This window comes from Ursus americanus, chromosome 25 (assembly GCF_024610735.1).
Source record: "Ursus americanus isolate L20-20 chromosome 25, mUrsAme1.1.p, whole genome shotgun sequence".
Taxonomy (NCBI): Eukaryota; Metazoa; Chordata; class Mammalia; order Carnivora; family Ursidae; genus Ursus; species Ursus americanus.
The window spans coordinates 1,681,997-1,697,548 of record NC_142151.1 but is presented as its reverse complement, the minus strand read 5'-3'; the positions used below and the strand labels follow the sequence as shown (position 1 = coordinate 1,697,548).

At 43.2% G+C, this 15,552-nt stretch overlaps 1 protein-coding gene across 5 annotated transcripts in view; it reads right to left on the bottom strand.

The window, feature by feature from the left end:
• Positions 1–15,552, bottom strand: part of BID (BH3 interacting domain death agonist) — a 45,554-nt gene that overhangs the window by 26,135 nt on the left and 3,867 nt on the right. For 2 of the 5 annotated variants that reach the window (XM_087855466.1, XM_087855467.1), the window contains exon 2: positions 9,474–9,686. The exons of the other annotated variants lie outside the window; for them this stretch is intronic. The gene's annotated coding sequence lies outside the window, so the exon portion shown is untranslated. The remainder of the gene's footprint in view (positions 1–9,473; positions 9,687–15,552) is intronic. 5 annotated transcript variants of the gene reach the window in all.

The window sequence follows — 15,552 nt, the reverse complement described above, 5'->3', positions numbered from 1 at the left end:
TTCTCTCTCTCCTCTCCCTCTGCCCCTCACCCTGCTCTCAATCTCTCTCTCTAAAATGAATAAATAAATAAACCTTTTAAAAAATTTAAAAATTAAAGTTAGAAAAAAAGAAAATGTCATTAAGAAAATCATCAGGAAGATACACTTAAGAGTACTGCACTGTACTTACCAATGCCTAAGTTTATATATGGAAAAAAATCTGCACGTAAGTGGACCTGCACAATTCAAACCCGTGTTGTTCAGAGGTCAGCTGTATATCTACGAAAATACACTTATGTTTTCCCCATAAAATACAAAAATCTATAAAAATATAGATATTTTTATGTTTTCCTCAGACTGGGGATCCAGAAGAGAAAATGCTATCTGGAAAAGACGGGCAGGGAGGGAGTTCACTTTTCTGGGCCTTGGTGTCCTCCTCAGAAAAACGGGTTTGGAGAAGGTGGATTTCCTTTTACTCTTCCTTCTTAAACGAACACATATCAGAGATTTTATTTAATTACCATTCAAAGGAATCAAAGATCTACAGCCACAGGCAATGGGAAAGCTGAAATGAATTTACAAACACGCCCCAAACTTGTCAATATCCACAAGCTATTCCACTGGACAGCTCATTTGCATTTCTATGAACAATCATTTGCATTAGTATCAGTTTTCTGCAATTTACAAAGATGTAAAATAACCCAAAGGCAATAAAAGGCGAAGAAAACCTTAAAGGGCATGCTAGCCAGAACATCCAGGTTGGGTTTTTTTATTTCCCATTTCAAAGTCTTTCACAATTTTTCCCGACAGTCTTCCTGCCTATGATAATCATCTCAAAGATTAATTCTTTGACATAAATAAGGGCTGGTCTCATTCCACCACCCAATAATTTACATCAGTGCAGCAAGAGTGTTCATTAACCAGTTAAACCTCTAAAAGTTTCTTTTGCAAATTTAGAGCTACGAAATATTGAACTACTAGGGCCACAAAATCAACTTCTGACCGGAGACTTTCATAAGGAATCTCGGACTGGACCTTTAAACACCTTATTATTTGAGACCCGAGGGCAGGAACCCAAGCCTAAGCAATTCCAGTAGGTCTCACTGGCAGTTCCCATAAATGTGAGTGGATTCCTCTATGGAAATAAAGGAAGTGCAACCAACTGGGAACAAAAGCTATTTATCCAGACACTCGCATCTGGCAGATTCTCAAAGGCCGGCAGAGTGGGGAAGACTTACAGTGAAGAAAAGGAAGGGGCTTCCTGTGTGCCCCAGCTGGAGGCTGGTGGCACCCGAGGTGACCAGTTGGTTAGGGGTGTATATGTGGCTTTTTCTGGATGATGCTAAGTTGGAAGCAGGGACAAACAGGAGGAAACCAGTTATTAATGAAGGCCATTAGGGGCCAATCGTTACAGCAGTTATTTTTAGCTCTCTGGATTGTCACCAGAGACAGATGTCTGATTTCCAGCAGCAGCCTGCCCTCCTGCGCTAGTCAGTCGGTAAGGAGAGGTTAGTTTCCTGGGTAGGTTGCTGCAGGTGGTGGGTTCTGCTTTTAGGGGCGGTCTGGCCACTGTCCATTTGCATAGTCAACTGCCTCTTATTCAGGTCCACCAAGCATCTTAAATTCCCTGGCCTGTCAGGAAGTGACCTTCCTAAGCCCCTGTACGGCTAGGGCCCTATGAGCCCGGGGCCAGGCAGGGTTCCTGGCAAGGCTTTGTAGGCACTGGCTCCATAAAGTGAAAAGTGGCTTGTCATAGCAGATTACATGGGCACCATGAAGAAATACGACATTCCAAGTAAGGTCCTGGTTACACTTATCAGCTTGTCCAATTATATCCTGGTTTAAAAAAAGCACAGTATGGCAGTTTTGAGACCAGACGCTTGGTTTGAGGCCAGCTCCACGTTCTGTTACGCTCCCTAATTGTTTCATGCAGGATCAGTCATTAACTTTGCCTTTTTACCCCTACTCCCTGTTTACTCATTGATTGTAGAAACCTAATGCGGCGGCAGGGGGGGTGGGGCGCCTGAGTGGCTCAGTTGGTTAAGCATCTGCCTTTGGCTCAGGTCCTGATCCCAACGTCCTGGGACTGAGTCCGGCACTGGGCTCCTTGCTCAGCAGGAACCTGCTTCTCCCTCTGCCTCCGCCTGCTGCTCCCCCCACTTGTGCACACACACGCGCTCTCTAATAAATAAAATTAAAATTAAATAAACCTAGTGGAGACTGGATGGTAATATCTCTCTTGATGTACCAGGTCCCAAATAGTGCCTCACTGTTTGGAAGAATGCTTACTTCCAGGTTGTTGAGCCCCACCCCCTTAAGGTTTCAAGAAAGCCCTTACTCTCCTCTCGAATATATAAGCTGTCCCTAGACTCAAAAGGGCCACTCAGCTTTGGAAATGATCCCTGATTTCTCATTGGACTGCCCTTCTGATAATAAAGCTTTCTTTGCTCCAAAGCCAGTATCTCAGACTCAAACAAGTCTGAGTTTGGTAACAGTTTCTCAAAAAATTATACAAAGAATTACCATATGATTTAATTTATATTACATTATTCTGCTTCTGGGTATATACACAAAAGAAGTAAAAACAGTGATTCAAACAGCTATTCAAAGCCGCGTTCCAGCAGCACTATTCACAAAAGCTGTGCAAATGTCCACAGATAGGTGAATGGATAAACGAAACCTGGTGTTATCCATACAGTTGAATATTAATGCAGCTTCAAAAAGGAAGAAAAGGGGTGTCTGGGTCCCTGTCGGTTAAGCGTCTGCCTTCGGCTCAGGTCATGATCCCAGGGTCCTGGGATTGAGTCCTGCATCGGGCTCCCTGCTCAGTAGGGAGTCTGCTTGTCCCTCTGCTTCTGCTGCTCCCCCCCACCCCACCCCACTCATGCTTGCTCAAATGCTCTTTCTCAAATAAATAAATACAATCTTTACCAAAAAGAAAAAAAAAAAGGAAGAACATTCTGACACACAACAACATGGGTGAAGCTTGAGGACATGCCAAGTGAGATGAGCCAGATACAAAAGGGCAGATATTATATAATTTCACTTATATGAGGTGCCCAGACTAGTCACATTCACAGACAGAAAGTACAATGGTGGTTGCCGGGGGCTTGGAGGAGGAGAAAATGGGGAGTCACTATTTAAGGGGTACAAAATTTCAGCTGAGAAGAGGAAAAAATTCTGGACATGGGTAGTGGCGACGGTTGCATGATGTAAATGTACTTAATGTCACTGAACTACACGTTTGAAAATGGTTAAGATGGGGGCGCCTGGTGGCTCAGTCGGTTAAGCGTCTGCCTCCGGCTCAGGTCATGACCCCAGGGTCCTGGGATCGAGTCCCATGTCAGGCTCCCTACTCAGCGGGGAGCCTGCTTCTCTCTCTGCTGCTCCCCCTGCTTGTGCTCTCTTTCTCCCTCAAATAAATAAATAAAATCTTAAAAAAAGGAAAATGGTTAAAATGGTAAATTTTATGTTATGCGTATTTTACCATGCACCAAAAAAAGAATGAAATTCTGGCAGGGCTCCCACATGGATGAACTCTGAAGACATTACACGAATAAAACAAGCCAGGCACAAAAGCAAATACACTGTACAATTCCACTTACCTGACGAATTATTCCTGTTGTTTTAGAGAATTACCAATTCCTTATTAATCCCACTGAACTGTATACTTAAAATGGTTCAAATGGTAAATTTTATGTTATATCTGTTTTACTATAAATTTTTTTAAGATTTTAAGTCATCTCTCCACCCAGTGTGGGACTCAAACTTACAACCCTTAGACCAAGAGTTGCATGCTCTACCAACGGAGCCCGCCAGATATCCCACCACAGATTTCTTAAAATGGACAGATTCTTCTTAGTGAACCTATGCAAATATCACCACACAAAATAGGGAGACTTCACAGGAATTCCAGTGCGGGGTCAAGGGGTCGGTAAGTGAGGTGGGGAAGAAGGAGCGCAGCAGAAAACTAGGTATCATTTCTAAATGTTTCATTTCCCAAAGCAGAGTCTACTAATTGTTATGGGTTACAGACAGTACGGGCAGCTTACGAAGGAGTTTCCTCATGTATCTAGAAAATGGAAATGAAAACCTCAGCAATATTCCAAGCAAAGCCCCACAGCACAGTTTCCCGCCTGGGTTTGTTATGTCCTGTAGAAATCATGTTCGGGATAAAAGGTATCCAAATACGCAAAGAAGTCAAACTGTCTCTCTTCGCAGATGACATGATACTCTATACGGAAAACCCAAAAGACTCCACCCCCAAACGACTAGAAGTTATACAGCAGTTCAGTAACGTGGCGGGATACAAAATCAATGCTCAGAAATCAGTGGCATTTCTATACATGAATGATGAGACTGAAGAAAGAGAAATTAGGGAATCCATCCCATTTACAATAGCACAAAAACCATACGTTACCTTGGAATTAACTTAACCAGAGACGTAAAGGATCTATATTCTAGAGACTACAAATCACTCTTGAAAGACATTGAAGAAGACACAAAGATGGAAAAATATTCCATGCTCATGGATCGGAAGAATTGACATAGTTAAAATGTCCATGCTACCCAGAGCAATCTACACTTTCAATGCTATCCCGATCAAAATACCAATGACATTTTTCAAAGAACTGGAACAAACAGCCCTTAAATTTGTGTGGAACCAGAAAAGGCCCCGAATCTCCAAGGAACTGTTGAAAAGGAAAAACAAAGCTGGGGGCATCACAATGCCGGATTTCGAGCTGTACTACAAAGCTGTGATCACAAAGACGGCATGGTACTGGCACAAAAACAGACACATAGACCAATGGAACAGAATAGAGGACCCAGAAATGGACCCTCAGCTGTATGGGCAACTAATCTTTGACAAAGCAGGAAAAAACTTCCGGTGGAAAAAAGACAGTCTCTTCAATAAATGGTGCTGGGAAAATTGGACAGCTACATGCAAAAGAATGAAACTTGACCACTCTCTCACACCATACACAAAAATAAACTCCAAATGGATGAAAGACCTCGATGTGAGACAGGAATCCATCAAAATCCCAGAGGAGAACATAGGCAGCAACCTCTACGACACTGGCCAAAGCAACCTTTTTCAGGACACATCTCCAAAGGCAAGAGAAACAAAAGATAAAATGAACTTAAGGGACTTCATCAAGATAAAAAGCTTCTGCCCAGCCAAGGAAACAGTCCCAAAAACTAAGAGGCAGCCCACGGAATGGGAGAATATATTTGCAAATGACGCTACAGATAAAAGACTGGTATCCAAGATCTACAAAGAACTTCTCAAACTAAATACACAAGAAACAAATAATCAAATCAAAAAATGGGCAGAAGATATGAACAGACACTTTTCCAATGATGACATACAAATGGCTAACAGATACATGAAAAAATTTTCAACATCATTAGCCATCAGGGAAATTCAAATCAAAACCGCACTAAGATACCACCTTACGCCAGTTAGAATGGCAAAAATTGACAAGGCAAGAAACAACAATTGTTGGAGAGGATGTGGAGAAAGGGGATCCCTCCTACATTGTTGGTGGGAATGCAAGTTGGTACAGCCACTCTGGAAAACAGTGTGGAGGTCCCTTAAAAAGTTAAAAATTGAGCTACCCTATGATCCAGCCATTGCATTACTGGGTATTTACCCCAAAGATACAGACGTAGTGAAGAGAAGGGCCGTATGCACCCCAATGTTCATAGCAGCATTGTCCACAATAGCTAAATCGTGGAAGGAGCCGAGATGTCCTTCAACAGATGAGTGGATTAAGAAGCTGTGGTCCATATATACAATGGAATATTACTCAGCTATCAGAAAGAACGATTTCTCAACATTTGCTGCAACATGGACGGCACTGGAGGAGATAATGCTAAGTGAAATAAGTCAAGCAGAGAAAGACAATTATCATATGGTTTCACTCATCTATGGAACATAAGAACTAGGAAGATTGGTAGGGGAAGAAAGGGATAAAGAAAGGGGGGGTAATCAGAAGGGGGAATGAAGCATGAGAGACTATGGACTATGAGAAACAAACTGAGGGCTTGGGGGGGGGAGTGGGGGAATGGGACTGGTGATGGGTAGTAAGGAGGGCACGTATTGCATGGTGCACTGGGTGTTATATGCAACTAATGAATCATCGAACTTTACATCAAAAACCAGGGCTGTACTGTATGGTGACTAACATAATATAATAAAAAAATATTATTACAAAAAAAAAAAGGAAATTACCAGCTTATATAATACTCATGTGGAAAAAAAATAATTTAGAAGTTACTTTGGTTAAAACCTGCACCAGTGGTTTCTAATTTGGTAATTCACCTGGAAAACTAATAAAACTCCTGTTCTTGAATCCTAAAAAAAAAAAAAAAAAGAAATCATGTTCGGCAGCATCCGAGGCCAGCAGGCCACTTCGACGGAGCGGTCACTCAGCATCCAGAATAAAAAATGCCCTGAGGGGGCGCCTGGGTGGCGGGAGTCATTAAGCATCTGCCTTTGGCTCAGGGCCTGATCCTAGGGTTCTGGGATCAAGCCCCACATCAGGCTCCTCCGGTGGGAGCCTGCTTCTTCCTTTCCCACCCCCCCTGCTTGTGTTCCCCCTCTCTCGCTGGCTGTCTCTGTCAAATACATAAAATCTTAAAAAAAAAAAAAAAGGTGCCCTGAAAATCCTGACTCCGAGCACTGCTGTAGCCTGAAAGCTGTTGAAGCTGTGCTAGCTCAAAAGTCTCGTTCATGAAGTGTTACTAGTTTAAGGTACTTGGTATAATCCTTTCCCACAAGGCTCTGATTCTGTCCTTTGTTGAAGGTACACACACACACACACACACACACACACACACCCCAAATCATCTACAGGTGGCAGAGACTTCTGGTTGTGATTATTTCTCCAACTGGTAACATAAGAATGGAGGAGAGACAAATTCTCTTTTGGGGTATGGTACATAACTATTTCATAACAAATTCCATCACTTCGTCTGAGAATAAAAACATATTATGGGCAGAAAGGCATTCTCATAAAGCAAACGTTTTCTGAAATATTTGCATTCATACCATTTTATCTGCACAAGCGTAACCAAGGAGAGCCCGAGCGAGCGCCTCTTCTGATCTGGCAGCTGCTCTTCTCGCACAGCCCTTGCAGGACTGACACTTCAAAGAAATCTAATTAATTCTATAGTCGTTCTCTTTTTAGAAGGTGAACGACTTTTGTGATTTTCCAGGGGCACTCAGAAATCTCAATGACTGTTTTAGGCATAACGGATATTCTGAAAAAAAATTTTTGTCTACATTTAGGGTCCAATTTTTGGAAGGCAACACCAAAAGTGTTGTCAGAGGCCATCTGGCATTTAAGCTAGGATTGTGGGACACCTGAGAAACCAGAGCTGGTGTCTATTAATGGGACTAACAAAACCTGAGTTCTTTCGTAAGTGATGAGCCTTTGTTCTTTGTGGGTTTTTTTTCCCTTCAAGCAATCAATAATATAATAAAGTCACCATAAAGTACCAAAACTATTGTTGTACAGAGTCTCTGCTGTCCAGCTGGATTACAGGGAACGGATAATCTTCATTCTGGCAGTAAAGGCATCAATGAGTAAACCAAGAAAGCAAGACCACCAAAATAAGCAAACTCTGCCAAAGCTACGACATATTTCATAGCTTTTTTTTTCAGGCTCATTTAACAGATTTGCAGAAACATGAAACAATGTTGTTCTCACAAAAAGTAGTGTTTTATAAAATACAGTATTTTTTTTTTTTTTAAGATTTCATTTATTTGACAGAGATAGAAACAGCCAGTGAGAGAGGGAACACAAGCAAGGGGAGTGGGAGAGGAAGAAGCAGGCTCATAGCGGAGGAGCCTGATGTGGGACTCGATCCCAGATCGCCGGGATCACGCCCTGAGCCGAAGGCAGACGCTTAACCGCTGTGCCACCCAGGCGCCCCTTATAAAATACAGTATTTTAAAAAATTCATGTTAATAAGCAATGAGCATTGATATTTTCAAACGAATCAACAAATACTTTAAAAATGTTCTCAGTTTTAATTTCAAACACAAAAAAATATAATAGATAAAAACCACCTAATCAAAAGCTTTTGGGAGTCCTCAATAATTTTTATGTGTAAAAGAGTCTAGAGACCAAAAAGTTTGAGAAATGTTGCTCTGAGGAAAAAAAAAAAAACAACACAACTCTTTTGCTTGAAAATTAAAAGTATATACACAAAGTTTTTATCTGCCATCCATATTAAGTACAACTTTTAACCAAAGTAATTGACTTGTACTTCCCAGAGAACTAGGGGGTTCAGAGCTGTCTGTCATACACAAAAACATTTTAGCAGACTAGCACGACTCCTTTTTTTTTAAATTATAGATTTTATTTATTTATTTGAGAGCGAGCACAAGCAGGGGGAGTGGCGGGCAGAGGGAGAGATAGAAGCAGGCTCCCCGCTGAGCAAGGAGCCCCATGACCTGAGCCGAAGGTGGACAATTAACCAACTGTGCCCCACAACTCCTGAACACAGTACATAACAAAACCTTCTATAGACACACACACACCCCTTTATACTTTCTCACATTCATTAATACTAGCCAAAGATAAAGCTTTTTAGTATATTTAAAAAACCCTTAAGATTATACCTAGTAATCAATGTTTCAGTATTTTGTCTTATTTTGAAATTATCTAGGTATACAATGACTACCCATAAATTAACCCAATTTAATATTATCCCAGGTTTTAGGTTACTTAAGCTTTATCTTCAAATACTGTTAAAATAAAAACACTGTCAGAATTTAACTGAATTTAGTTGAAAACAAATTTATGTTTTTTATAACCTTAAACAGTACGTAAGAGTAATGGTCTACCTGTAGAAGTTTGGGCATGGGGAGAAGGTAGAATAAAATTTACTGTATTTTTTACACTGATTTACTGAATGCTGTTACTAAATATAATCAGTATTATATCGAGCACTAATAAATCAGAGAAAAGACAGCTTTTTATACCAAATTATTAATTTATTCTCATTTGTAAAGACTTATCTTAATAATGTAAATCTGCATTCTTAAAAAGCATTTGTTTCTGTAACAATTTTTTTTAAGTCTAGTGCATTTGAATTATTCGGAGTGCAATTTCCTTTGGGTGCCTGACTGGCTCAGTCTGTAGAGCACACGACTCTTGATTTTGGGATTGTGGGGACAGAGATTGGGGGTAGGGAGTACCTAAAAAAATTTTTTAAATCTTTAAAAAAAGAGTGCAATTTCCTTCTTTTCTGGAAAGCTTAGAAATACTTGATTTATGTAGACATTTATTTAAGTCCACAAGCTGATCAGAACAGAGATTCTCCAACTTAAGACACTTTGCAACCTAACTCCCCACTAATTAAAGAAATTTTTTTCACATTTATACAATGAGAGGCAAAGGCCTTTCTGAACTACAGACACAGAGAGCTTGTGGCATCAATTCTACATCAGCTCCAAGTTGAGAGTAAACATGAAGACTTACTGGTTCAGATGTCAGAGTTGTTCCTCCTGGTGGACACAAAATTCTGAACCAAACTGAACTCAAAAGAGACTAAGGACACAGTAAAGTCCAACAATCCAGCCTCTCCATCATCCCCCATTCAACAGAGAATCCATCCGTCCATAAAGATCAGCATATGGTGAGATCACAAAGCCAAATCCTCCATCACTGATGCCACCACTGGGAATACCTGTTCTACATATGCAAACCAGAAACCAAAACAAAACAAAGTCAGGAAAGAGAGAGGGAGAGAAACACACATAGCTGGCAAAGTCAAGAAACAAATTCTGCTTAGCTGCTGCCTCTGGTAGATAAGAAAAGACTATGTGACTCCAGTGGGCTTGCTTTGCAGTGGAGGACCTCCCAAACCGCTAATATGTAATTAAAAGAAAAAGAAAGTGAAACCATGACTTTTGTACAAATATAAAATGGTAACATGGACACGTGTCCAAGATTTCATTTAGTTCTCTAATTAATGAAGCAACTAGTAATCGGATACAACCAGTTTCTACACAATGTGGATTTCTAAGGTATCTGCCAGTTCTCACATCCGCTTTTATGAAAATAAAACCAAGTCTAGAGCTGTAAGAAAAAGTCCTTCCCTTCAAATGGGGGTGAAGTCCAGTTACTTGGGGTGAATACGGTCAAGGCAGAGCCAGAAAGACGGTCCTGACAACCCTGGGTGGACAACCCTGGGTGGCTCAGAGCCAGACTTCTGCCTTTCTTTTTTTTTTTTTTTTTTTTTTAAGATTTTATTTATTTATTCGACAGAGATAGAGACAGCCAGCAAGAGAGGGAACACGAGCAGGGGGAGTGGGAGAGGAAGAAGCAGGCTCCCAGCCGAGGAGCCCGATGTGGGACTCGATCCCAAAACGCCAGGATCACGCCCTGAGCCGAAGGCAGACGCTTAACCGCTGTGCCACCCAGGCGCCCCATAGACTTCCGCCTTTCTACAGTCCCCAACAGGACCTCAACGGCTTCTCAAAGCCGCTGACTTCTTCCTTTGGGTTTTGACTCTTACCAGTTTTCACACGGGCTCTTTTTGGCAACTCACAGCAGGGAGGGTGTTGCCACTCTCACCCAGAACACATTTCTGTAAAAGGCACACTTTCACACACCCAGCCCAACTGGGTTTACACCAGGAATGGAGGAAGCTGGAGTGTGGGATACTGGTCCCTCTGCCTCTGTGCTCAGGTTGAGTCTAAGCTCCCAGCCCCTCATTCTTCCCCACAGACACAGAGGAAAATTCCTTCTAAATTCAAGTGCTCTGATTCTGTTCCGCAACATTTCCAGCTCAAAGGCATGGGAACCACTGATCTAACCCAATGGTTTTCAACCCTGGCACACTGGAATCAACTGAGAAGCTTTAAAACATACTGAGTTGACATGATCTTACATAGAAAAGCCCAGGAATCCACTAAAAAAAACTACTGGAACTAATAAGTGAGTTCAGCAAGGTTGCAGTACCAATTTGCAAGATCAATTTTACTTCTACGCATTAGCAATCAACAATCCAAAAATGAAATTAAGAAAACAACTGCCTTTATAACAGCATCAAGAAAAAAGAGAACACTTAGCAATACAGTCAACAAAAGCAGCATAAGATTTGTACGCTGAAAACTACAAATACTGTTGAAAGAAAGCAAAGAGCTAAATAAATGAAAAGCCGTGCGATGCTTACAGACTGGGAGAATTATTAAGGTTAAGATGGTAATACTCCCCAAAATTGACCTATAGATTCAATGCAACTTCTCTGACTCCTAGCTGGCTTTTTTTGCAGAAAGTTACAGATGTCTCCTGTAATTCATATGGAAATGCAAGGGGCACAGAACAGGCAATCTTGAAAAAGAATGAGTTGGTGGACTCATACTTCCCAATTTCAAAACTTACTATTAAGCTACAGTAATCAAGACAAGTGTGGCATTGCAAAGGAGAAACGTAAGATCAGTGGAGGGGCGCCCGGGTGACTCAGTTGGTTAAGCAGCTGCATTCAGCTCAGGTCATGATCCCATGGGTCCTGGGATAGAGCCCCGAATTGGGCTCCTTGCTCAGCAGGGAGCCTGCTTCTCCCTCTCCCTCTGCCGCTTCCCGCTTGTGCACGCTCGCGCGCTCTCTCTCTCTGACAAGTAAATAAATAAAATCTTTAAAAAAAAAAAAAGATAAAGATAAAAGAAGAAACGTAAGATCAGTGGAATAGCAATGACAGTCCAGAAATAAATCCTAATATTTATGGTTAATCAATCATTGACAAAAGGGGGCAAGACCAAGGTAAAAAGTTGTCTTTTCAGGGGCGCCTGGGTGGCACAGCGGTTAAGCATCTGCCTTCGGCTCAGGGCGTGATCCCGGCGTTATGGGATCGAGCCCCACATCAGGCTCCTCCGCTATGAGCCTGCTTCTTCCTCTCCCACTCCCCCTGCTTGTGTTCCCTCTCTTGCTGGCTGTCTCTGTCTCTGTCGAATAAATAAATAAAATCTTTAAAAAAAAAAAAAAGTTGTCTTTTCAACAAATGGTGCTGGGCCAACTGCGTATCCACAAGCCCCTACCTCACATCATATACAAAAATTAACTCAAAATAGATCATAGAACTAATGCAAGAACTAAAACTATAAAATTCTTAAAACGCAGGAATAAAACTTGATGACCGTGGGTCAGGCAGTGATTTCTTAGATATGACACCAAAAAATTAAGTAATACAAGAAAAAAACAGGTAAACTGGACTTCTTGAAAATTAACTCTCAGGAACGGGCTGGCTCAGTCAGTAGAGCACACAACTCTTGATCTCGGGGTTATAAATTCAAGCCCCACTTTAGGTGTAGAGATTACTTAAAAATAAAATCTTAAAAAAAAAAAAAAGGAAAAGAAAATTAACTCTTGTGCTTGAAAAGATACCATCAAGAAAGTGAAAAGACAACCCATGGAATGGGGGAAAATATTTGCAAATCATTAATCTGACAAGGTCTGACAATAAAGAATTCTTATAACAACAATGAAAAAGACAACCCAATTAAAAATTGGGCAAAAGATTTGAACAGGATCCAGAAAGATACACAAATGGCCAATAAGCTCTTGAAAAAATGCTCAACATGATTACCCATTACAAAAATACTCATCGAAACCACACTGAAGCCACTAGGATGGCTAGACTAAAAAAGATGGATAAAAGCAAGTGGTAACAGGATGTGGAGAAACCAGACCCCTCATATGTTGCTGGTGGGAACGTAAAATGATGCAGCTTCCCTCGGAAAGTCTGGCAGCTCCTCAAACAATTACACATAGTTATTAAGGGACCCAGCAATCCCACTCCTGGGCATACCTCTAAGAGAAATGAAAATTATATGCCCACAGAAAAACGTGTATATCAGTGTTCATAGCAGCATTACCCATAATCGTTAGAAAGTAGAAATAACCCAAATATTCAATGTTTAACGAATCCAGAAACAAAATGTGGTACCTCTATTACAAGGGAATATTACCTGACCGTGAAAAGGAATGAAGGTCTGATTCATGTTACAACACGGACGGACCACGAAAACATGCGAAGTGAAAGAGATAGGCACAAAAGTCCACAATGTGTATGATCCCATTTACGGGAACCTATCAGAATCCACAGTTCCTTAGACACAGAGAGTGAATTAGGTGCCAAGAGCTGCGGAGACAGTGGGACTAGGGCGTGATTAATAATGTGTACGGAGTTTCTTTTGGGACTGTTGAAATGTTTTAAAATTAGATTGTGGTAATGGTTGAAACAACTCTGTGAATACAGTAAAAACCACTTTAAATGGGTGAATATTATGGTATGTGAAATATCTCAATAAAGCGGTTAAAACACAAAGGAAGCCTACGGAAGGATGTTCCAAAAGGGCATGCGCCTCTTTCCCAGGCACCTGAGGCCGTCCCGCACACGGGTCTACTGCTGTGCCCAGGCCCGCAAAAGTCCACCATCCTGGCTGCTAAAGGCCTCCATCCTAGAGTCTCCTGCTCGCCCTCCCCTCCCTAGGCCCTGGGCTTCAGAAAGATCCCTGCACACTGGGTGGGGCAAGACGGGCATCCCAGAGGCTACTCCAAAATGTCTAGCTCAGCCTTTGTCCTGCGCCTCTCCCCTCTAGATCCGTAACTGCCTTCCTCTCAGAGCTTAGTCATGGGGAAGAAAAGGGACGTTACCAAGGCCACGTCAGACCCCAGATCATGCCGCCCCCCACAGCGGCCTTCAGAGCCAGAGCTGGCAGGCCAGGCAGCTGAAAGGAGCAGGAGGGGAAGGTGGGCCAGCAAGTACACACAGCAGGGGCTCCCATGGGTAAGCAACAACCCGCCCACTTCCCAAGTTCTAGCAGGTTCTGTTTCCTCATCTAGGCAAAGGGATGATAACCTGTATTTGGAATGGTGCAGGGTGTGAAAATAGTCGGTACAAGCATTTCACACACTGATAAACACCACCCCAATGAGATGTTGTGACCAACAGCCCTGGACTCAGCTCCCTAGGCAGCCAGGACAGTCTGGGAGACTGGATGTTACCACAGTTCCTAGGAGATACTCCAGGGAGAAATGGGGCTTTTTGAGAAGCGACCACCTGGGGGCCAGCCAGTCTCATGGTGGGGAATTTGGGGGACAAAGAAAGTATGCTGGGCTAGAGAGGCATTCTCCTTAAGGCTGTGCTGTCACCCAGTCCCAGGGGACTGCCAGCCTGCCAACCCACTGGCCTCACAACCCTCACCCTACCCTCTTTCCAGGACAGGGTGAGGAAATACCTACTGGAAAGTTCGGAAGAGGTTCCGGTCAAGGGCGCTTTACCTCCTCTACGATAGCAGGGCCTGCCTTGATTCCAGGGTCTCCGGCAGGTGCTGAGACTCACCTTGGTCCTCTGCCCCCTCCCCACCCCTGCTACCATACATACGGAGGTGGCTGGGCCCAGAAGAAGGTGGAGGGACGGTCCCAAACTAAACCCAGTGCCGTCCCTCACCAGAAGTCAGCACCCAAAGCTCAGGAGGATTCCTCAGAGGCGGCCCCCTCCTTTCTGTCTCTGTCTCCAAGAAGCCCCTTCCAGCCCCTCCCACGTGGATCTGACTTCCCAGACGGTGATCCATTGTAATAACACCCTTGCCAATGCTAAGAGGAGCTACTGGTGCATTTACCAGACAGGCCTTCTCCCAAACTGAGGCACACAAACGCTGAGACCGCAGGCCTGGTTTACCACTCACAGGACCAGAGTTACTCAGCTCTGGGTCCCCCTCCAGCACTTACTCCAAGGTAGGATCCCTACGTCACCTCCCACACCTTCCTGACTCAGCCCCACTCCCCCGCCTCCCATCTGCTACCTCCTCCTCTGCTCCCTTACTCCTGTCATGTCTCCTGCTGCCCCGAAGCCCTAACGGAACACTAGTCTCCCAGACTTCAGCTGGCTCTCCCTGGAAAGACAGATGAAAACCCCAGAAAAGCCCCAAACTCCCTAACTCCCTGGGGCCTAGCAGCATTTAAGAGGCTCACGCATTCCCAGCCCACAGAGGGATCCTTTAAAGGGGTCACAGCTGGCTCTCGACCTGCCATGTAACCTCACTTTCCCTTTTTGTAAAAAGGGTACTGCCTGCCTCTCAAGATTCTTAACCTTCATTTTGGCTTGTGGGGGGGGGGGAGTGTGGTGGGGGGCGTGCGCATGAGGGTGTGGACATCCAAGCAGGATCTCCTGGGACATGGACCAGTCCTGGATCCAGGGCTGTGACCACCCGAACATTTGTCTAAATATAAGCACATACGTGAGAAACACCCCACCACTGATGTTTCACATCTGTAGAATTTCGTAGAATTTCACAGAATTCGGGTGAGAATTAAAATGAGATAGTTATGCAAATGAAACCAACTACAGATGCAGATACCCACTGACAGAAAAACAGCAACACCACTGCTGGCCTCAGATAAACGCTCAGACCACCCCCACCCCACATTCGGCACTCTAACGACTGGCCGGCCCCAGACCCAGGCCACAGCACTCACTTTCTTAACGCGGCAGAAAGGCGCTTCTTTAAGCACGTGAGCATATAAGGCAACTGCTGACCTGTCCCAGTGGCCA